We start from the raw sequence: 25228 nt of genomic DNA, 5'->3' as shown, positions 1-25228 counted from the left end.
CGGTGAGGGTGTGTTCTCAAAACTTCAACAAAAGCCCGTACCGAGCTACTGAGCGTCTCTCCTGAAGAGTCTTCCACTGGAGTTTATCTATCATCTCCGTAACACTTTCGCGATTACTAAATGATCCTGTAACGAAGCGCGCTGCTCTCCGTTGGATCTTCTCTACCTCTTCTATCAACCCTATCTGGTATCTTGTGAGCAATATTCAAGCAGTGGGCAACAAGCGTACTGTAACCTACTTAATTTGTTATCGGATTGCATTTCCTGAGGATTCTTACAATGAATCTCAGTCTGGCATCTGCTTTACCGACGATCAACTTTATATGATCATTCCATTTTAAACCACTCCTAATGCCTACTCCCAGATAATTTGTGGAATTAACTGCTTCCAGTTGCTGACCTGCTATATTGTAGCTAAATGATAAAGGATCTTTCCTTCTATGTATTTGCAGCGAATTACACTTGTCTACATTGAGATTCAATTGCCATTCCCTGCACCATGCTTCAATTCGTTGCAGATCCTCCTGCATTTCAGTACAATCCGTTCACCGGATAGTTACGTTATTTAAGGAAACAGGAAGTGTTCAGCCACATGTGAAATGTCAACCACGACTTGCAACAAATGATGATGCCCAAGTAGGTGTTTTAGCTGCAGTCGCGGCTAATCCGCACATCAGTAGCAAACAAATTGCGGGAGAATCGGGAATCTCAAAAACGTAGGTGTTGAGAACGCTACATCAACATCAATTGCACCCGTACCATATTTCTATGCACCAGGAATTGCATGGCGACGACTTTGAACGTCGTGTACAGTTCTGGCACTAGGCACTAGAGAAATTACGGGACGATGACAGATTTTTTGCACGCGTGCTATTTAGCGACGAAGCGTCATTCACCAACAGCGGTAACGTAAACCGGCATAATATACACTATTGGACAACGGAAAATCCACGATGGCTGCGACAAGTGGAACATCAGCGACCTTGACGGGTTAATGTATGGTGTTGCATTATGGGAGGAAGGATGATTGGCACCCATTTTGTCTATGGCAATCTAAATGGTGCAATGTATGATGATTTCCTACGTATTGTTCTACCGATGTTACTACAAGATGTTTCACTGCATGACAGAATGGCAGTGTACTTCCAACGTGATGGATGTCAGGCACATATCTCGCGTGCGGTTGAAGCGGTATTGAATAGCATATTTCAAGACATGGTCCGCACGTTCATCGGATCTGACGTCCCCGGATTTCTTTCTGTGGGGAAAGTTCAAGGATATTTGCTATCGTGATCCACCGACAACGCCCGACAACATGCGTCAGCGCATTGTCAATGCATGTGCGAACATTACGGTAGGTGAACTACTCGCTGTTGAGAGGAATGTCGTTACACGTATTGGCAAATGCATTGAGGTTGACGGACATCATTTTGAGCATTTAATGCATTAATGTGGTATTTACAGGTAATCACGCTGTAACAGCATGCGTTCTCAGAAATGATAAGTTCACAAAGGAACATGTATCACATTGGAACAACCGAAATAAAATGTTCAAACGTACCGACGTTCTGTATTTTATTTTAAAAAACCTACCTGTTACCAAGTGTTCGTCTAAAATTGTGAGCCATATGTTTGTGACTATTACAGCGCCATCTATCACAAAGCGAAAAAAGTGGTCCAACTAAAACATTCATATTTCTTCTCATACTACACGAATATGTAATCAAAAATGGGGGATCCTATTAAAAAAAAACCAGTTGATATCCGTTTGACCTATGGCAGCGCCATCTAGCGGGCCAACCATAGCGCCATCTGGTTTCCCCCCTCAAGCTAGACAAGTTTCTTTCTTTGTAGTTTTTTCGTTTGACGCTTATTTTGTGAGATATTTGACCCGGCCGCTATCAATGGACCACCCTGTGTGTTCCCACTGTCTGACTGACTGATTGATCGTCTCCCAGGTCAAACCGCTAAGGTTGGAAAAATGAAGTTTGGAGAAGGTGTGGATCTTATAATGTAGGCGCCATTTAAGAAGGAACTTCTTGGAATTCCAACCCTAAGGGCTGAAATAGGGGTGGAGGTCTTTTTTTTTTAATGTTGCTATTAAGGCAGTTTTGAAGCTAGGCCTACGAAAATTGGTATTTGGTTTCTCGGACAGAAATAAAGAAATATGTGTTTCAGTATTTTGGAAATTTAACCCTATAGGGTGAAATAGTGGGTGAAAGCTAATCACTGAACTACTAAAGTATTTTTATAGCTATAAACATTGTTATTTGACCTCTATGTTACAAAGAAAAGTGTTTCAGTGTTTTTGATAACTGAACTTCTAAGGGAGTGAAATAGGGATGAAATTTTTTATGAAAACATTTTATTGTGAAAGCATTTTTCAAGCTAAATCTATTAAGATTTAAATTTGGTTTCTCGGTTATAAGAAAATACGTATATCACTATTTTTGGAAATTAACCCCTATGGAGGTGAGACGGGAGATAAAAGTTCTTATGGAAATATTTCAGTGTGCAAACATTTTTGTAGCTAAATCTATGAAAATTTGTATTTGGCTTCTCTGATAGAAATAAAACATATGCATGTCATTGTTTTTGATAATCCAACCCCTAAGGCGGCGAAATAGTGGGTGAAACGTTTTATGAAATTATTTCATTGCGAAGGCATTTATAAACCCAAATCTTTGAGAGGTGGTGTTTGGCTTCTCGCTTTGAGATGAAAAAGATACTTGTTTCACAGTTTTTGGAAATTCAACCCCTGAGGGGGTGAAATAGGGTCAGACTGATTCACTGATTCGTCATTGCCCAGTCCAAACCGCTAAGTATTGAAACTTGAAGTTTGGAGAGGGTGTGGATCTCATGCTGTAGGAATCCTTCAAGAGGGAATTCTCCGAAATTCCACTCTTGAAGGGTTGAACCAGAGGATGAAAGGCTTTTTGGAGGTGTATCGGTATTGAGAGAATTTTGAAGCTACACCTGCGAAAACTGGTATTTGGTTTCTCAGTCAGAAAATAAAAAAAGTACGTGTATCAGCATTTTTGGAAATTCAACCACTAAAGGGGGTAAAATAGTGGATTAAATGTTTTTTCAAAATAAATTATTACTAAAGAACTACTAAAGGATATTTAGGACTACATATAAGAAAATAAGTATCTGACTTCTCGATTAGAAATTAAAAAATAGCACTTGCCCGCGAAAGGCAATAGGTTCCTAGTTCGAGTCTCGGTCCGGCACACTGTTTTAATCTGCCAGGAAGTTTTATATCAGCGCATACTCCACTGCAGAGTGAAATTCTCATTCTAATAAAATAGGTGTTTGAGTGTTTCTGGAAATTCAGTCACTAACGGAGTACAACAGGGGATGAAATTTTTTAAAAAAAATATATCGTTACATTAAAAAAATGTGAAGCTAAATTTAGGAAAACTGGTATATCATTTTTCGGTTAAATATACACAAAAATTTGTTAAGGGTTGAAAGTTACTATGGAAATATCTCCATAAGAACCCGTAAAGCATGATTAACAAAAACTTTGGACTCCAGCTACCAGAATCGCTTTTTGGTCATAGGTAAATTTGGAAAAGACCATGCTGGCCTTAATTAGCATGAAAAGCTTAGAAGGTGTTGCAATTTGTGAACGATACAAAAAGTCGATTAAATAAAAACAAAAAATCTCCACAGGCCTTATAGTCTACGCCAGTAGTTCCCTATTCCATTTTCGCATAGAGAAAGCGAAAAATAACTGTCTGATAAAAAAGTTTCCAGACGCCTCTAGGTAATGCGGAATTGGCCGCCAGAACTCAGGAGTGGCAGACTCGCCATATAAAGAAGCAGGAACAATTGCGTTGTCAGTAGAGAAGCAGGAACAGCAGAATGGATCACACAAGAGAGGTCAGTGACTTCGGCCATGGCTAGTTACTGGATGTCACCTGAGTAACAAATCCATCAGGCACAGTTTAACCCTTTTAAAGTTGCCCATCTCCACTGTTGGCGATGGGATTGTGAAGTGGGAACGCGAAGAGACAACCACAGATAAAGCAATACCAGGCAGAAGTCATCTACTCACAAGCATTGTGGAATGTACGAGGGTCACTCAAAAAGAAATGCACACTATTTTTATAAAAATACAGTTTTCATTATGCATGTGTGAAAGTCTTACAGTGTGTAGATACATCCTTCCCGCTTGTTTTCAAACTTAGTTCAATCTGTTCACCGGAGTGGCGCCGTCACAGCATGTCTTCAAGATGGCTGCTACACGTGACGTTCGTCAGAAGCAATGTGCTGTCATAGAATTCCTGTGCTGTGAAAACAAGACAGTGGGAATTCACAAAAGGTTGAAAACGGTGTATGGAGATGCTGCTGTCGATCGCAGTACAGTCAGTCGGTGGGCAAGCAGGTTACGTGATGAAAGCGGGCACGGCGATATTGAGGGTTGTCCTCACAGCAGCAGGCCTCGTATTGCACACACTCCAGACAATGTGCAGAGAGTTAACGAATTGGTTACTGCTGACAGACACATCACAATGAACGAATTGCCACGCTACGTTGGGACAGGGGAAGGAAGTGTCTGCAGAATACTGAACGTGTTGGCTTTAAAAAAGTTTGTGCCAGTTTGGTTCCCAGGATGTTGACAGTGGCTCGCAAAGAAACAAGAAAAACGGTATGCAGCGAACATATGGAACAGTATGAGAATGGTGGAGATGAATTTCTTGGAAGAATTGTGACAGGTGATGAAAAATAGCTCCATCATTTTTCACCAGAGATGAAGAGGCAATCAATGGAGTGGCATCATGCAAATTCACCCAAGAAAAAAAAATTCAAAACCACACCTTCTGCTGGTAAAGTTATGGCTACACTGTTTTTCGATTCCGAAGGAATCTTGCTTGTGGACATCATGCCAAGTGGAACCACCATAAATTCTGATGCATATGTGACGACACTGAAGACACTTCAAGCTCGACTGAGTCGTGTTCGACCACATCGGCAAAAGCAGGATGTTTTGCTGTTGCACGACAATGCACGGCCACATGTCAGTCAAAAAACCATGGAAGCGATCACAAAACTCGGATGGACAACACTGAAACACTCCGCCTTACAGTCCTTACCTGGCTCCATGTGACTATCACCTCTTTGGGAAACTGAAAGATTCTCTTGGTGGAACAAGGTTTGAACATGATGACTCCCTTGTGCACGCTGCCAGACAGTGGCTCCAACAGGTTGGTCGAGAATTTTACCATGCGGCTATACAGGCGCTGGTTCCAAGATGGCGTAAGGCAGTTGAGAGGGATGGAAATTATGTGGAGAAATGAAAATACTGTTCCTAAAGGATGTATCTACACACTATAAAACTTTCAAACATGTAGAATAAAAGATGGATTTAAAAAAAAATAGTGTGCACTTCTTTTGGAGTGACCCTCGTAGTGGTAAAAATCGAATCAAATCAGCAGGAGGAATCTCTCGGCTGATCCAAAATGCTGCCAGTAGTCCAGTTAGCACAGTGGCTGTGCGTAGGGAGTTGAAAAGAACAGGTTACAGTAGTCGAGCAGTTCCTCATAAGCCTCACATTATCGTGGTCGGAGCTAAGCGACATTTGAGGTGGGGCTAGAGACCGGCGACAGTGAATAGTGGATGACTGGAAACGAGTAACTTGGAGTGATGAATCACGCTACATCTTATGGCAATCAGACGGAAGTTTTTGGATGTCGCGGATGCCTGGAAAGCGTGTGTAGTGCCAACAGTGAAGTACAGAGGAGGTATGGGGTACTTTCGTGGTTAGGGTGTCGTCCCCTTATTACGCTTTAGAAAATGCCAAACGCGGAAGGATGTGAACACATTTTACATAATTTCGTATTGCATACAGAGGAGGACAACTTTCCCACTTACAAAGAGTGCTTGAGGACAATGGGTACTCCCCACAGCAAATACAGAGGGCACTGAAAATGAAACAGAAAGAGGCCACAAAGAAAGCAGAAGAAGACGAAGAAACCTCTAAATCGATGTGTGCCCCGACAAGGACTCGAACCCGGGATCTTCTGCTTATATGGCTCTCACGGGAAGCGTGTAAGGGACAAGTCCCTGCAGTCGCGCTATTCATCTGTGTCCTCCGTGGCTCAGATGGATAGAGCGTCTGCCATGTAAGCAGGAGATCCCGGGTTCGAGTCCCGGTTGGGGCACACATTTTCAGCTGTCCCCATCGAGGTATATCAACAATACCTGTCGGCAGCTGAGGGTTTCAATTAATTATCATTTGTTCTAGAGAAGCTGCACGGTCATAAATGGTACCTGTTCTCTCGAGAACAGTTACTATCTTCATATATACAAACGAATGTTGTGTGGCGGAACCGGTTTATAGTATTTCGTGACTATTTACTTATAAATGATATTTCTGGTAGATAAAAAAAAATATAAAACCAGTTACCTATTGTCAGCGTAACAATTCGTTTGGTCTCAAAAATGATTATCCCGGCTAATATTTGTCACTGTGCTAAAGAAATCTCCACTTGACGTTGTGCAGAAATGTTGTCTGTAAAGTCGTGTGGGTGGCACTAAATTGCATATCATTTATCAGATTTTACACAACTGTTACTTCAGATGGAAGCACAGTTCTCTAGCAAAGGGAACAGTTAGTCACAAAATACTACCCGCGCACAAAATTGACGTATTTCTCCTATTAAAATATTTCATGTAAATAGTCTGAAATAATTAGGTTTCATACATCAGCTAATAATAAATTGATATTACGTAACGTGCTGTGAGCACTGTATTTAAGGATTCAATCTGAGTTGAATTCTGTCTTTTAAAGTGCACATTTAGTTCCTTTCATTTATATCTAATGACATTTATGTTTGTTAAAATTCTCGATTCAAAACTGCCGCGGAGACATTTTTGCTAAGATAGCGGCAGACAGACGACAGTCAGTTGTCTATTGTTATTTTCCACTCCTTTTATATCAACGTGATATATTTACATAGAACTCTTTCAGCCTTTTATCTCTATTCTTTAGCATTTAAAATCATTTTCAATGATAAATACCGTCATATTTTTTTATACCAGCTACTAGTGAACTCTGCTGTAAGTTACTAGCGCTAATGGCTGCGCTCCTAACTGCGGAGCTGAAAATTGACACTTAAAAACATTAATTAGATTGGATTACAATTGAAATAAATACAAATTCACATCTAGACAATACCAACTCTATTTTTCAAATAATAATTAACAATATATAGTTACAGGTTTTCTCTTTACAGACCTCACACGTCTCACGTCCGAACACAGGAAGAACAACTGAACCACAATTATCACATCATCATCATCATCATCATCATCATCATTTAAGACTGATTATGCCTTTCAGCGTTCAGTCTGGAGCATAGCCCCCCTTATACAGTTCCTCCATGATCCCCTATTCAGTGCTAACATTGGTGCCTCTTCTGATGTTAAACCTATTACTTCAAAATCATTCTTAACCGAATCCAGGTACCTTCTCCTCGGTCTGCCCCGACTCCTCCTACCCTCTACTGCTGAATCCATGAGTCTCTTGGGTAACCTTGCTTCTCCCATGCGTGTAACATGACCCCACCATCTAAGCCTGTTCGCCCTGACTGCTACATCTATAGAGTTCATTCTCAGTTTTTCTTTGATTTCCTCATTGTGGACACCCTCCTGCCATTGTTCCCATCTACTAGTACCTGCAATCATCCTAGCTACTTTCATATCCGTAACCTCAACCTTGTTGATAAGGTAACCTGAGTCCACCCAGCTTTCGCTCCCATACAATAAAGTTGGTCGAAAGATTGAACGGTGCACAGATAACTTAGTCTTGGTACTGACTTCCTTCTTGCAGAAGAGAGTAGATCGTAGCTGAGCGCTCACTGCATTAGCTTTGCTACACCTCGCTTCCAATTCTTTCACTATGTTGCCATCCTGTGAGAATATGCATCCTAAGTACTTGAAACCGTCCATCTGTTCTAAGTTTGTTCCTCCTATTTGGCACTCAATCCGTTTATATTTCTTTCCCACTGACATTACTTTCGTTTTGGAGATGCTAATCTTCATACCATAGTCCTTACATTTCTGATCTAGCTCTGAAATATTACTTTGCAAACTTTCAATCGAATCTGCCATCACAACTAAGCCATCCGCATATGCAACACTGCTTATTTTGTGTTCACATATCTTAATCTCACCCAGCCAGTCTATTGTTTTCAACATATGATCCATAAATAATATGAACAACAGTGGAGACAGGTTGCAGCCTTGTCTTACCCCTGAAACTACTCTGAACCATGAACTCAATTTACCGTCAACTTTAACTGCTGCCTGACTATCCATGTAAACACCTTTAATTGCTTGCAAAAGTTTGCCTCCTATTCCATAATCTTGTAGAACAGACAATAACTTCCTCCTAGGAACCCGGTCATATGCCTTTTATAGATCTATAAAGCATAGATACATCTCCCTGTTCCACTCATAACACTTCTCCATTATTTGCCGTAAGGTAAAGATCTGGTCCTGACAACCTCTAAGAGGCCTAAACCCACACTGATTTTCATCCAATTGGTCCTCAACTAATACTCGCACTTTCCTTTCAACAATACCTGAGAAGATTTTACCCACAACGCTGATTAAAGAGATACCTCTGTAGTTGTTACAATTTTTTCTGTTTCCATGTTTAAAGATTGGTGTGATTACTGCTTTTGTCCCGTCTGATGGAACCTGTCCCGACTCCCAGGCCATTTCAATTATCCTGTGTAGCCATTTAAGACTTGACATTCCACTGTATTTGATGAGTTCCGACTTAATTTCATCCACCCCAGCCGCTTTATTGCACTGCAATCTATTGACCGTTTTTTCCACTTCCTCAAATGTGATCCTATTTCCATCATCATTCCTATCCCATTCTACCTCGAAGTCTGAAACATTACTGATCGCATTTTCACCTACATTGAGCAACTCTTCAAAATATTCCCTCCATCTGCCCAAGGCATCCACAGGATTCACCAGCAGTTTTCCTGACCTGTCCAAAATACTTGTCATTTCCTTCTTACCTCCCTTTCGAAGCCTGCTAATTACACTCCAGAATGGTTTTCCAGCAGCTTGACCCATAGTCTTCAACCTGTTTCCAAAGTCTTCCCACGATTTCTTCTTGGATGCTGCAATTATCTGTTTGGCTTTGTTTCTTTCTTCAGCATAACTTTCTCTGTCTACCTGGGTTCTGGTATGTAGCCATTTTTGGTACGCCTTCTTTTTCCTTTTACAGGTTGCCTTGACTGTATCATTCCACCAAGCTGTTTGCTTCATCCTACTTTTACGCACTACTGTTCCAAGACATTCTTTAGCCACTTCTAGTACTGTGTCCCTGTACCTTGTCCATTCCTTTTCCAATGACTGTAACTGACTACATTCGACTAACTGGTACCTTTCTGAGATCGCTGTTATGTACTTGTGCCTGATTTCCTTATCCTGAAGTTTCTCCACTCTTATCCTCCTACATATGGACCTGACCTCCTGCACTTTCGGCCTCACAATCCCAATTTCACTGCAGATTAAATAATGATCAGTGTCATCAAAGAATCCCCTGAATACACGTGTGTCCCTCACAGCCTTCCTGAATTCCTAATCTGTTATTATATAGTCAATGACAGATCTGGTTCCCCTGCCTTCCCAAGTATACCGGTGAATGTTCTTATGTTTAAAAAAGGAGTTTGTGATTACTAAGCCCATACTGGCACAGAAATCCAAGAGTTGTTTTCCGTTCCTGTTGGCCTCCATATCCTCTCCAAATTTACCCATAACCTTTTCATACCCTTCTGTTCGATTTCCAATCCTGGCGTTAAAATCACCCATGAGCAGAACACTGTCCTTGTCCTTTACTCTAACAACTACATCACTGAGTGCGTCATAAAAACTATCCATCTTATCTTGATCTGTCCCTTCACAATGCGAATATACTGACACAATCCTAATTTTCTTGCTAGACACTGTCAAATCTATCCACATCAGTCGTTCGTTTACATACCTTATTGCAACTACGCTGGGTTCCATTTCTTTCCTGATGTAAAGCCCTACACCCCATTGTGCTATTCCTGCTTTGACTCCTGACAGGTAGACCTTGTATTCTCCCACTTCCTCTTCTTTCTCACCCCTTACCCGAATGTCACTAACAGCTAAAACGTCCAGCCCCATGTTACTTGCAGCCTCTGCCAGCTCTACCTTCTTCCCAGAGTGGCCCCCATTGATATTAATAGCTCCCCATCTCATTACCATTTGTTTGCCAAGTCGTATCTTAGGAGTCCCTGGTCTGTCAGTTAGAGGTGGGACTCCGTCACCTCCAAAGGTCCGAGGCATTTTGCTCTGATTGTTGCCAGCATCATGTTTAAAGTACCAGGGAAGCAGGTTGCTAGCCTTACTTGCCCCGAGTCCCATTGGGTTTTACCCCTAACGGCTGAGGGACTAACCGGTGGATTTGGTAGTCTTTGCCGTATGAGCACAAAGGTGACCACGACTCAGAATATATCCGAGATGCCCAGCCTTATTCCAAAGTAACTGGTATCCCGACTGTCGGGACCACTTACTTGGCCACTCATACGTTGCCCGTGGTTCATGAACTAGGACATGACTACAGGAACCCACACCATGAACCACTCAATTATCACAGATGAAAAAAAAAAGATTATGATTGTCGTTGCCCATGAGTGTAGTTCTCTGATAATACTTTTAATTCAGACAGAAATTAAATTATTACAGAAATAATTATCGTCTTTTTTACACGATACAGTCCTTTTATACGTAGTATGGATAATATTTGTTAAAGTTTGTTCACTTAGTTCATTTTAACATCTTGTGGCTAGAACATAGTGTCGTGGATATTACAGTCGGTTGGCGTGTTTCTACATCTGAAAGATGATATCTGTTCATGTTTCGCGCCAGCCGCACAACAGTGGCGCTAGTGGTGCCACTATGTGGATGCAAATCAGGTTTGCTTTAAATACAAGCTGTAACGGTGATGAGAGTTAGTTACTTTTGAGACTGGACGTCATCAATTTATGTTAGTCAAGAATGCCTTTAAGGCGACAGAGACACTGTTATCAACACCTCACTGAATTTTAACCAGGTCATGTAATAGGGCTACGAGAAGCTCGATGTTCCTTGCGCGATACTGCAGGAATATAGACACTGTACATGTATTCTGGCAACAGTGGTTGCGGGAATGTACGGTCGCAAGAAGACCGGGCTCCGTGGCACAGCAGACGGGAAAGACCATCGTGTTCGGCGTATGACGCTGACGCATCTGCTACGGCAATCTGAGCAGCAGTTGGCACCACAGTGAGACGACGAACTGTCGCATATCGGTTAGGCCGGTATTACGCTATCAAATTTCTTTGTCAAAGATTTGATCAAAGATGTGATCCAATATTCCGTCCAATATATTTGACAAAGATCTTTGACGTAGGGCTAGAGGGGGTATTACACTGTCATCAAATTTTTCGTCAAAGTTCAAGATGGCTGACAACAACTTGTTATTAACCGCAGCAGTTCTACGTACTCCAATTGCATCGTGTGCACATGCAAAAGAAGTGGGGGAAAAATGGAACCATACATACGAGGTTGACAGTCTTAAAAGTCCTGGGATTACAACTTGATAATAAATTCAGTTGGAAAGGGCACGCCACAGAACTGCAGAAAGGTCTTAACAAATCTGTATTTGCAATTCGAGTGTTAGCAGACATAGGCAACATAAAAATGAAAAAGCTTGCATACTTTCATTCCATAATGTCATATGGGATAATATTTTGGGGTAAATCTTGAAGTCAAACAAGTTTTCAAGGTCCAAAAGCGTGTAATACGTATTATTTGTGGAGTAAATTCACGGACCTCCTGCAGAAACCTCTTCAAAGAACTGGGTATACTAACTACTGCCTCTCAGTATATTTACTTCTTAATGAAATTTGTCGTAAATAATATATCTCTTTTTCACACAAACAACTCAGTTCATACATACAATACCAGGAACAAAAATGATCTGCACAAGGACTTAAAAGCACTTACTTTAGTTCAAAAAGGGGTCCACTACTCAGGAACACTCATCTTCAATAATTTGCCAGGAAACATAAAAATTTAGTTAGAAATAAAGATCAGTTTAAAAGGAGCCTGAAAGACTTCCTACCCCTTCTACTCCATTGGCGAAATTTTTAATAGAAACAAATGATGTATTGTATTTATTCATACTATTAGTATTGTTATTTCAGCTTAAAAAAATCGACATGTTCTACATCCACGAGGCTCTCCTCAGCACAGATCTATGGAATGAAAAACTAATCTAATCTGGGTGAAGCCGTGGGTTTTACGACGACACGATAAAAGCATTCAACAAAACTTGTTACGTGAGCTTACAGTGGAAGACGTCAACTCGTACATCAGTTACTTAAGAATGGATGAGCATACATTTCTGAATGTGCTCAATGAAATATATCCTCATATCACATAGCACAATATTCACTTAAGAACTGCTACATCTTCAGAAGACAGGCTCGCTGTAACACTCCGATTCCTTGCTACAGGAGAGGGTTATGTTAGGTTAGGTTAGGTCAGGTTAGGTCTCCAATCTTCTTAATCTATTTTTGTATTCAGGGTGCCTCACGTTGTAAAGCGCCCCATCAGCTTCAGACATCTCTATTAATTTTGTAGCTGTCGGCACACACCAATTGTATTTACCGGCAATGGTTATAAAAACACTACAGACGACAGTATGCTGCAGCGATGCCGGCGCTCCATGTGGTAACATGTCACATTGCAGTGAACAGAAGACAAGCGGTTTCTTTGATCAAATATACAGCGAGGCCCTAGATTTGATCAAATATTGGACGACATTTGACAAAGTCCCTATTACACTATCAAATATCTTTGACAAAGATATTGGACAAAGATATTGGACAAAGAAATTTGATAGTGTAATACCGGCCTTAGTAAAAGTACAGCTCCGAGCCAGGCGCCCTGTAGCGTGCATTCCACTGACTCCGAACCACCGCCATTTGCGACTTCAGCGGAGTAATTGGAGGACACGGTGGAAGTCTGTTGTGTTTTATGATGAAAGCTGGTTCTGCCTCGGTGCTAGTGATCCCCGCGTGTTGGTTACACGCAGGCTAGTTGAGGACCCGCACCCAACCTGTCTGTGTGCCAGACACACTAGAACTACACCTGGAGTTACGTCCTGCGGTGTGTCTTCGTACGGCAGCAGGAGCACTCTCGTGGTCATCCCACGCAGCCTCACTGCAAATTCGTACGTACATCAGTCTGCTGATTGGATCTGTTGTGCTGCAATTCATGAGCAGCATTCCAGTGGGCATTTTCCAACAGGATAACGGTCGACCACATACCGCTGTTGTAACCCAACATGCACTACACAGTTGTTGCTTTGGCGTACTCGAGCACTAGATCTTTCTTCAATCGGACACATATGGGACGTCATCGGACGACAACTCCAGCGTCATCCACAAACAGAATTTGCCCTACCTGTATTGACCGTGGAGGGTAAAAATCGTAGAGGGAGACCAAGAGATGAATACAGTAAGCAGATTCAGAAGGATGTAGGTTGCAGTAGGTACTGGGAGATGAAGAAGCTTGCACAGGTTAGAGTATCATGGAGAGCTGCATCAAACCAGTCTCAGGACTGAAGACCACAACAACAACAACAACAACAACAACATATTGACCGATCAAGTGTAAAAGGCTTGAACTCCATTCCACAAACTGCCCTTTGACGCATGTACAACACAATGCATGCACGTTTGTTTGCTCGCGTTCAAGATTCTGGCTATTACACCGGTTATTATTGTTCTAGCATTTCATATCTGCAATGACTTATTTCGCGCTTAGATTAACCTGTGAACTTTCAATGTTAATTACTTAAATGTTGTAATATTCCCGTAAAAAATAATAAAGAAATGATAATTTTTTTTGTTACGTAAGCAGCGCTACGCCATGGCTCTGTGAAATCAATCTGAATAAACTGAAAAATTCTTACCTCATGATGATGTCGCCGGATAACGCTGTCTATACATCTGCTCGTAAATGGGACAGCTTAGTGCAATGCTGGCCTGTCCACGAATACTGGACAACATTTGTCTGAGATCTGAATTATTAGCAAAATTGACTTTGCTTATTGATATAGCTGCACAGCTGGTCGTCTGATTACTAAAGAAAACATGACTATGATCTGCGGAAAACCGAGCGGGGTGGCGCAGTGGTTAGACACTGGACTCGCATTCGGGAGGACGACGGTTCAATCCCGCGTCCGGCCATCCTGATTTAGGTTTTCCGTGATTTCCCTAAACCGCTCCAGGCAAATGCCGGGATGGTTCCTTTCAAAGGGCACGGCCGACTTCCTTCCCCGTCCTTCCCTAATCTGATGAGACCGATGACCTCGCTGTCTGGTCTCCTTCCCCGAAAACAACCAACCAACCAATCTGCGAAAATTTGTGAAATATTTAAATTTAAATAAATGACTGGATCGGGACTGGCAATGACTTAAGGCAAAATTATTCCTTCCTTTTTTGTAGTCTGGTAAAAATTATATTCTGAAAATCCTTTACATTAATGATAAAGATCTCCAATCCACTATATAAAAAATTAAATATTACAAATCTGGGTCAACTGGTGCTGACGAATCACAAGAAGATTGGAACAAATTCATATTAACATGTCAGACAAGCGACTTAACTACGCGCATGCCAATAAAAATAATAAAATTTACCTTCCAGTACATGGCTACGAACTGCGCTGTACCAGTGACAGACTACAACTGCCCTGCAGCAGCGAGCGACTGCAACAACTGCCGAGACTGCTCTGACCTGCGACTCTATTGCAGTAGATATTTTCTGCCGCAGGCAGCGCCTGAGCAATACATCGAAATTACACTACTGGCCATTAAAACTGCTGCACCAAGAAGATGATGTGCTACAGACGCGAAATTTAATCGACAGGAAGAAGATGCTGTGATATGCAAATGATTAGCTTTTCAGAGCATTCACACAAGGTTGGCACCGGTGGCGGCACATACAACGTGCTGACACGAGGAAAGTTTCAAACCGATTTCTCATACACAAACAGCAGCTGACCGGCGTTGGCTGGTGAAACATTGTTGTGATGCCTCGTGTAAGAAGGAGAAAGGCGTAGCATCACGTTTCCGACTTTGATAAAGGTGTACTCAACGACGAACCTGGGTGCACGAATGGCAAAACGTCCTTGTTTTCGGATGAATCCAGGTTCTGTTTACAGAATCGTGATGGTCGCATCCATGTTTGGCGACATCGCGGTGAACGCACATTGGAAGCGTGTATTCATCATCGCCATACTGGCGTATCACGCGGCGTGATGGTATAGGGTGCCACTGGTTACACGTCTCGGTCACCTCTTGTTCGCATCGACGGCACTTTGATTAGTGGACGTTATATTTCAGGTGTGTTACGACCCGTGGCTCTACCCTTCATTCGATCCCTGCGAAACTCTACATTTCAGCAGGATAATGCACGACCGCATGTTGCAGGTACTGGTTCAAATGGTTCAAATGGCTCTGAGCACTATTGGACTTAACAGCTGTCATCAGTCCCCTAGAACTTAGAACTACTTAAACCTAACTAACCTAAAGACATCAGACACATCCATGCCCGAAGCAGGATTCGAACCTGCGACCGTAGCGGTCGCGCGGTTTCACACTGAAGCGCCTAGAACCGCTCGGCCACCCCGACCGGCTGCAGGTCCTCTAAGGGCCTTTCTGGATACAGAAAATGTTCGACTGCTGCCCTGGCCAGCACATTCTCCAGATCTCTCACCATTCGAAAACGTCTCGTCAATGGTGGCCGAGCAACTGGCTCGTCACAATACGCCAGTCACTACTCTTGATGAACTGTAATACCCTGTTGAAGCTACATGGGCAGCTGTACCTGTACACGCCATCCAAGCTCTGTTTGACTCAATGCCCAGACGCATCAATGCCGTTATTACGGCCAGAGGTGGTTGTTCTGGGTACTGATTTCTCAGGATCTATGCACCCAAATTACGTGAAAATGTAATCACATGTCAGTTCTAGTACGAGTATAACATATTTGTCCAATGAATACCCGTTTATCATCTGTATTTCTTCTATGTGTAGAAGTTTTAATGGCCAGTAGTGTATCAAAATTCATACTAGAACAGGACGTACAACAAAAAGTGTTTTGAAGGTCAGAAGATAACAATATTAACTGTTGAAACCAGTCTTCAGGAATAAATAGTACTGAACGCGATCTTGGCTTTTACAAGTTTCTTCATATCGCATGTATTCGTTACTCAGTACGAATACTCCATGTTATTTGAAAACCTGTTTCGTTACTGACTAAATCATTTCGTTAGCTCCGTGCCTTACCCTCACGGTGCTAGTGCCTACTCGGCCGGTACTTTTCGCATTCCTCCAACTCGTTACCCTCAGCGGACTCGAAACGACGCAAGCGTTTGTCACTCACCTGTATTCTTTGCCTGGGCACGCTTGGATGGCGTGTACAGGTACAGCTGCCCATGCAGCTTCAACACGATACCACAGTTCATCAACAGTAGTGACTGGCGTATTGTGACGAGCCAGTTACTCGGCCACCATTGACCAGACGTTTTCAATTTATGAGAGATCTGGATAATGTGCTGGCCACAGCAGCAGTCGAACATTCTCTCTATCCAGAAAGGCCCTTACAGGACCTGCAACATGCGGTCGTGGATTATCCTGCTGAAATGTAGGGTTTCGCATGGAGCGAATGAAGGGTAGAGCCATGGGTCGTAACATATCTGAAATGTAACGTCCACTGTTCAAAGTGCCGCCAATGCGAACAAGAGGTGACCAAGACGTGTAACCAATGCCACCCCAAACCATCACGCCGGGTGATACGCCAGTATGGCGATGACGAATACTCGCTTCCAATGTGCGTTCACCGCGATGTCGCCAAACATGGATGCGACCATCGTGATGCTGTAAACAGAACTTGGATTCATCCGAAAAAAAAAATGACTTTTGCCATTCGTGCACCCAGGTTCGTCGTTGAGTACACCATCGCAGGCGCTCCTGTCTGTGATGCAGCGTCAAGGGTAACCGCAGCCATGGTCTCCGAGCTGATAGTCCATGCTGCTGCAAACGTCGTCGAACTGTTTGTGCAGATGGTTGTTGTCTTGCAAACGTCCCCATGTGTTGACTCAGGGATCGAGACGTGTGTCCGCCGCTCGTGGCCTCGCGGTAGCGTTCTCGCTTCCCGAGCACGGGGTCCCGGGTTCGATTCCCGGCGGGGTCAGGGATTTTCACCTGCCTCGAGATGACTGGGTGTTTGTGTTGTCCTCATCATTTCATCATCATCCAGGAAAGTGGCGAAATTGGACTGAGCAAAGATTGGATAATTGTACGGGCGCTGATGACCACGCAGTTGAGCGCCCCACAAACCAAACATCATCATCATCATCGAGACGTGGCTGCACGATCCGTTACAGCCATGCGGATAAGATGTCTGTCATCTCGACTGCTAGTGATACGAGGGCGTTGGGATCCAGCACGGCGTTCCGTATTACCCTCCTGAACCCACCGATTCCATGTTCTGCTAACAGTCATTGGATCTCGACCAACGCGAGCAGCAATGTCGCGATACGATGAACCGCAATCGCGATGGGCTACAATCCGACCTTTATCAAAGTCGGAAACGTGATGGTACGCATTTCTCCTCCTTACACGAGGAATCACAACAACGTTTCACCAGGCAACGCCGGTCAACTACTGTTTGTGTATGAGAAATCGGTTGGAAACTTTCCTCATGTCAGCACGTTGTAGGTGTCCCCACCGGCGCCAACCTTGTGTGAATGCTCTGAAAAGCTAATCATTTGCATATCACAGCATGTACTTCCTGTCGGTTAAATTTCGCGTCTGTTGGAAGTCATCTTCGTGGTGTTGCAATTTTAATGGCCAGTGGTGTACATGCCATGTCGACATTACGGTGGAGTAGCTGCAGTGCCCGGTGTTGACGGGGATGTTTAATATCCGACATACAAAGTGATTAACCTTGTACATTGCTGATCCTCATTGCAAATGCAAGGCACATTTGGAAAGTGAAATCGCTTTAAATTTGCCTAGGGCGTCTTGCCACGGTTCGGACGGCTGCCCTCTCAGAGGTTTCAAGTCCTCCTTCGGGCATGGGTGTGTGTGTCTTAGCGTAAGTTACAGTAAGTAACCTAGGGAACGATGACCTCAGCATTTTGGTCGCATAAGAACGTACCACAAATTTCCAAAAAATTTTCGAAATGTTCATTAGAGAATCGAGTAGAAATTTGATGCAAATCGCCCTAAAATTTTTAGAGATTTTTGGTAACAATCTTTACCCTTCATATGTTACATACATATATGTTCCAAATGGGATTTCGAAATCTTAGGGAGACAGCAATCTTGCTCTTGTCGTTCAAGGTAAAATGTGCACAATTTTATCAATATCCTAGCAAAATATAGATTTTTGTGACTTACAAACGGATACTCTTCTTTATACACGCCTAGCGTAATACACACAGGTTTGTTATCAACAAATACAAGTTTGTCAAAAATAAAAACAATAGAGTTAAAAAGCGCTTTGTGTAATCAGGAATGTCCATAAACATCACATTCCAATGATGTTTGTTAGATGCTGAAGCGCATAACAGTGAACATTTGTGCACATGTTTACGTTTACGTGAGAACTTAAATAGATCATGGCTCCAAGCACTAGGGGATTTAACATCTGAGGTCATCAGTCCCCTAGACTTACTACTTAAACCTAAGTAACCTAAGGACATCACACACAGCCATGCCCGAGGCAGGATTCGATCCTGCGACCGTAGCAGCAGCGCGGTTCCGGACTGAAGCGCCTAGAACCGTTCGGTCACAACGGCCGGCAAATACATCATGGGTCCACATTGTTAGAAGTATACAATTCAACTCAAGTACGCATACGATGTGCAACAGCTGTACCGCTGAGTCCCGAATTCAGCGCCGCTCCGCGCCCTCTTACGTCACTTCCGGCGCAGCAGCTCGTCTGCTGTCGTGATTTGTAGCGACTGCGCGCCAGCAGGGGAGAGCTCCGCTTGCATGCGGGCGCAACACACCGCCCCACGGCCGCTGCCTCCCTTCCCTTCCCTTCCCTCCTGGCTGGACGCTATGACGGGCTGGCTACTGCTGCTGTTCTGACCCACTGGGACCGTTAATTGCACACCGTAATTCGCCGAACTTGCTGACATCTTCAGACGCTGCGTGAACCTCATTTCAAGTTTGACTGACACGAATGCAGACCACATAGTTATATTTTGTGTATGTAATCCCTATCACGCATTCTTCATTATGTTCCGTCGTTGAAGTCCTTGACGTCCCTGACATCCCCAGTTTTCCAACTGATCTCATACTAACTTTCCAACGAGTTACAGACTTGAAATTTTAACCATAGCTTAGAACTGGATAACCCTTTAACAGCAAAGATTGCATGAAATATTTATTTATTTAAAACAACCGGTTTCAACAGATTTTGCTGTTATCTTCAGGTCTTAAAAATCTTTTTGTCATAAGACATGTTCATACGCTGAACCTCACGCACAAGACGTCAAGTGGATAAAAATCAACACATTATAAAAGGTCTGTCAGGTACTGATTTTTATCCACTTCACATCTTGTGCGTGAGGTTCAGCGTAAAATGAACATATTTACAACAAAAAGATTTTTAAGACTTGAAAATGACAGCAAAGTCTGTTGAAACCAGTTGTCTGAAATAAAGAAATATTTTATGCGACCTTGGGTGTCGAATGGTTTATGACAATGGAAATGGAAGTTTGGTGTCATTGGCTGGGAGGCCCCTTACAGGGCAGGTCCGGCCACTTTGGTGCAGGTCTTATTAGTTATTACATTCGACGACACATTGGGTGACCCGCGCGCCGGATGGGGATGAACTGATGATCAAGACAACACAACACCCAGTCCCTGAGCAGAGAAAATCCCCGACCCAGCTGGGAATCGAACCCGGGCCCCTTAGAATGACAGTCCGTCGCGCTGAGTATTCAGCTATCGGGGCGGACTTTCTAACAATTAAGATAGATCACCCTCAGTACTCTCAAAATGAGAAAATTCAATCCAATAATAACTGGCCTTCTTGTCAATCAGTTTGACAGGGGTGGGGTGAGGGTGATAAAGATGGTAATGTCTGAGATCTCGACTGCCCTGCGAGACTGGTTTGTTGTTCAGGTAGTATCAGAATGCGTCCAGGTGGTATGCGAGTGGAAGGGCACAGCTGAGCAGAGAGATGGGGGAAGAGGAGAAGTGTACGATATACACTGATGGGCCAAAACATTACGACCACCAACGTAAAAGCATGTTGGAACACGTGAGGCAATATTGACCCTACGACTTATCTTAGAAAACAGATTAAGGGAAGGAAAACCTATGCTTCTGGCATGTGTGGACTTAGAGAAAGCTTTTGACAGTCCCCCATAACATATTCCTGTTGCGTTGCGTGCTGCATGTTTCGAACAGCCATTCGCCGGGATGACGGCGTATATAGACACGACGTGGCTTAACAATAAACTTCAGACTGTATACCAATTAGGTTCCTTTTTAGAGTATGCTGATGCTCCATACTTAACAATCATATACAACCGTTCGCTCTACGAAAGCTCCGTACCCAAAGACTGGAAACTTGCACTAAATGGTTCAAATGGTTCAAATGGCTCTGAGCACTATGGGACTCAACTGCTGTGGTCATAAGTCCCCTAGAACTTAGAACTACTTAAACCTAACTAACCTAAGGACAACACACAACACCCAGCCATCACGAAACTTGCACAGGTCACACCAATATTCAAGAAAGGTAGCAGGAGTAATCCACTAAATTACAGGCCCATTTCGTTAACGTCGATATGCAGAAGGATTTTGGAACATATATTGTGTTCGAACATAATAAACTACCTCAAAGTAAACGGTCTATTGACACACAGTCAACATGGATTTAGAAAACATCGTTCCTGTGAAACACAACTAGCTCTTTACTCACATGAAGTGTTGACTGCTATTGACAAGGTATTTCAGATCGATTGGGAATTTCTGGATTTCCGGAAGGCTTTTGACACTGTACCACACAAGCGGCTCACAGTGAAATTGCGTGCTTACGGAATATCGTTTCAGTTATGGAACTGGATTCGTATTTTCCTGTCAGAGAGGTCACAGTTCGTAGTAATTGACGGAAAGTCATCGAGTAAAACAGAAGTAATTTCTGGCGTTCTCCAAGGTAGTGTTATAGACCATTTGCTGTTCCTTATCTATATAAACGATTTGGGAGACAATCTGAGCAGCCGTCTTCGGTTGTTTGCAGATGTTTCAGATGCCTCTGAGCACTTAACTTCTGAGGTCATCAGTCCCCTAGAACTTACAACTACATAAACCTAACTAACCTAAGGACATCATACACATCCATGCCTGAGGCAGGATTCGAACCTGCGACCGTAGCGGTCACGCGGTTCCAGACTGAAGCGCGTAGAACCGCACGGCCACACCGGCCGGCTTGCTAATAACAATGAATTTTAGCTTATCGAGATAACACAACTGTTCTAGTAAGACAAAGTACCCCAGATCGTTATGAATTAGCAAAATATTATGCGCATTCGGCCGCGAAACGGTTTGTGTCAACTTTCAGACCAGTCATAGTGAATTATCGTTGCTGACCTACCATGAATGCGTGCAAATTTAGCAATGCGTGAAGATTCATAACGAAATTCAGTTTAAAATCATTCAGTGCCACACGTAAGTCAATTCAATTATTGACAGAAGCGGAAAAAGGAAGGCAGTAACAAGTATGAAATTCTACAAGAGTTTCATATTGACATCCACAGGGCGCCAGTACAGAATAAATGTAGCAATAAAATGTATTTGGGGGCGCGAGAATTTTTTTAAATTGCTTTACTGATAGTCTACCTGCCTCCATCGAGATTAGAACCGAAAACATGCCATACCTCCCTTGCAGTAGCAAACACCTTTCACTACGCTAGCAGACAACCCAGGCAAACAGCCCTCTGTTATTACCTCAGACATGAATAAGCCAGCAATACCTTTTGTGGGTGTTCAAAATGTTTCAAATGGCTCTGAGCACTATGGGACTTAACTTCTGAGGTCATCGGTCCCCTAGAACTCAGAACTACTTAAACCTAACGAACCTAAGGACATCACACACATCCATGCCCGAGGCAGGATTCGAACCTGCGACCGTAGCGGTCGCGCGGTTCCAGACTGTAGCGCCTAGAACCGCTCGGACACTCCGGCCGGCGTTTGCAAATGACGCTGTCGTTATCGACTAATCAAGTCATCAGAAGATCGAAACAAACTGTAAAACGATTTAGAAAAGATATCTGAATGGTGCGAAAAGTGGCAGTTGATGGTAAATAACGAAAAGTGTGAGGTCATCCACATCAGTGCTAAAAGGAACTCGTTAAACTTCGGTTACACGATAAATCAGTGTAATCTAAAAGCCATAAATTCAACTAAATGCCTAGATACTACAATTACGAACAACTTAATTAAGGAACACATAGAAAATATTGTGGGGAAGGCTAAGCAGTTTTATTGGCAGGACACTTCGAAAATGTAACAAACTTACTAAGGAGACTGCCTACACTACGCTTGTCAATCCTCTTTTAGAATACTGCTGCGCGATGTGGGATCCTTACCAGATAGGACTGACGGAGTACATCGAAAAAGTTCAAAGAAAGGCAGCACGATTTGTATTATCGCGAAATATGGGAGAGAGTGTCACAGAAATGATACAGGATTTGGGCTGGACATCATTAAAAGAAAGGCGTTCTTCGTTGCGACGGAATCTTCTCACGAAATTCCAATCAACAACTTTCTGCTTCGAATGCGATGATAGTTTGTTGACACCGGCCTACATAGGGAGGAACGATCACCACGATAAAATAAGGGAACTTAGAGCTCGTACAGAAAGATATAGGGTTCATTCTTTCCGCGCGCTATACGAGATCGAAATGGTAGAGAATTGTGAAGGTGGTTCGATGAACCCTCTGCCAGGCACTTGAATGTGATTTGCAGAGTATCCACGTAGATGTAGATGTAGATTCATCCGACCAGGCGATACGATTCCATTGGTCCGCAGTCCTATCTCGATGATCCCGTGTCTACTGTCATCGTAATTGCCGGTATTGTTCGGTCAGGATGGGTACACTTAGGGGTCCTCTGCAGCGGAACACCAACACTGTGCGCTGAAGGTGTGCTTCAAAACACTGAACTTCGTCGTCAGATTCCCACAGATCGCCTCCTGTCCTGCGTTAGAGAGCGGGCAAGCCTCCGATCCCTAAGTTATGTGATGAGGAATCGATGTACAACTTCTTCAGGCGTTGAGCCACAACACTTTAGCTTTTGGCAAAGTCGCTTCAGCCGGCGGATTTCCGCATTTGCGCCACTTAAAAGCCGCTAGAATGATTCCCCATTTATCCCTTCTCCGCACATATACCTCTCTTACCGCGTCACGGGCCCTCAGGGCCACCAGGAAAGACACAACTTCGCGGTGGGCAGTGGTCATAATGTTTTGGCTCCTCAGTCTATGTGGCATGTACGAGTACATAAACAGGTGCAGCCTCAGGTAGAAAAACAGTGTATGTGCAGCGTGGTTCAGCTGCCCCTACCCATGGGTTTTATGCAACCCACAATGCCTTCAAACACCACACACAAGATTTTCATATTTTCTCTCGCTCGCTACGTGCATACTATTCGTCCTACAGAAAAAAATGAAGAGGACTTTTTTGTAGGAAATTGAATGGAGCTAAATTTTGTATTGGGATACGTTTTCGCTAGGGCCGTAGTTTTCGAATTATTCAAGAGACGAAAATGACCTTCAAACGCGTTTTCCTGAGTAACTCGATAAACGTGTCCTCCAGCGAAAACTTATGCCACAAAGTTTAATTACGTTATATTTCCTACAATAAAGTTCTGTTCACTTTTTTCTGTAGGACTAACAGCTTGTGCGCAGTGAGTGAGCATTCCTTCTTCAGGCCAGAAGGGGTCCATCGGGACCATCCTACCGCCTTGTCATCCTCAGATGCGGATTCGGATAGGAGGGCCGTGTGGTCAAGCACACCGCCCTCCCGGTCGTTATGATGGTTTTCTTTGACCGGAGCCGCTACTATTCGCTCGAGTGGCTCCTCCGTTGGCATCACGAGCCTGAGTGCACCCCGAAAAATGGCAACAGCGCATGGCGGCCCGGATGGTCACCCATCCAAGCGCCGGCCACGCCCGACAACGCTTAACTTCGGTGATCTGACGGGAACCGGTGTATGCACTGCGGCAAGGCCGTTGCCGCAGTGAGTGGGAGAATACGAAAATCTCGCACTTGGTTTTCGAAGGTGTTGCAGGTTGCATAAAACCTTTCGGTAAAGGCAGCTGAATGAACATGTATAAATAATCATTTAAATACATCAATTGACAAATTTCACTCACGCAAGACTACAGTACACAAAATAAGTATTTAAACGAAAACAAATTTTTAATATTATACTTTTTAAAAATTTGACTAAAAACTATAAAATAACTTCTACTAACTGCACACACATTCCTAATCCCATACAGTTATTCCTGAAATTTTGTGCTTGCAAACTTTTAATACCTATGACAATGCTAGTAAAATTTAGAACATAAAACTTGGGGGGGACAAACAGTAGTGACAGTTAGGACGTGAACTAGTGATGCATCGATTATGTATTACGTGCGTACCATGTTTTTGTTACAAATCTCACAACAATTGTTATACCTTTTAAAAATTCACAAGGACAAATTTTGAGGACTATCGACATGGGTTTAGGTTTCTTTTTTTCTATTAAGGGCCTGAGAGAAGGGTCGGTGGCGAAGAGGGCAGGGGTCGTCTTCCGAGGCCTCCCAGCGCCAACGAAAGGAAAGAGATTCGATAGGATCTAGAGAACTTTTGGATCAGTTTCAGACCACTCGGAAGCATATATATATATATATATATATATATATATATATATATATATATAATCATCAGCCAATTCAATCATTAGATGATGTGGCCTCTTCGAGTCGTGGATTCAGGTAGGCTTTCAGAAGTCTTCTCCAAGTGGGACGTTGTTGGGCAGTTCCCTGCCAGGTGTTACCAGCGATCTTCTTGATGTCTTTTTCCCATATATATATAACGGGATTCTA

The 25228-nt window shown here is 43.1% G+C and overlaps 1 pseudogene; it reads right to left on the bottom strand.

Moving 5' to 3' along the window:
- Nucleotides 1–24251: 24251 nt before the first annotated feature.
- LOC126177516 (5S ribosomal RNA) lies at nt 24252–24369 on the bottom strand (annotated as a pseudogene).
- Between the last annotated feature and the right edge of the window lie 859 nt (nt 24370–25228).

Source organism: Schistocerca cancellata, chromosome 3 (genome assembly GCF_023864275.1).
Source record: "Schistocerca cancellata isolate TAMUIC-IGC-003103 chromosome 3, iqSchCanc2.1, whole genome shotgun sequence".
NCBI classification, from domain to species: Eukaryota; Metazoa; Arthropoda; class Insecta; order Orthoptera; family Acrididae; genus Schistocerca; species Schistocerca cancellata.
This window is presented reverse-complemented; position numbering and strand designations above follow the sequence as displayed.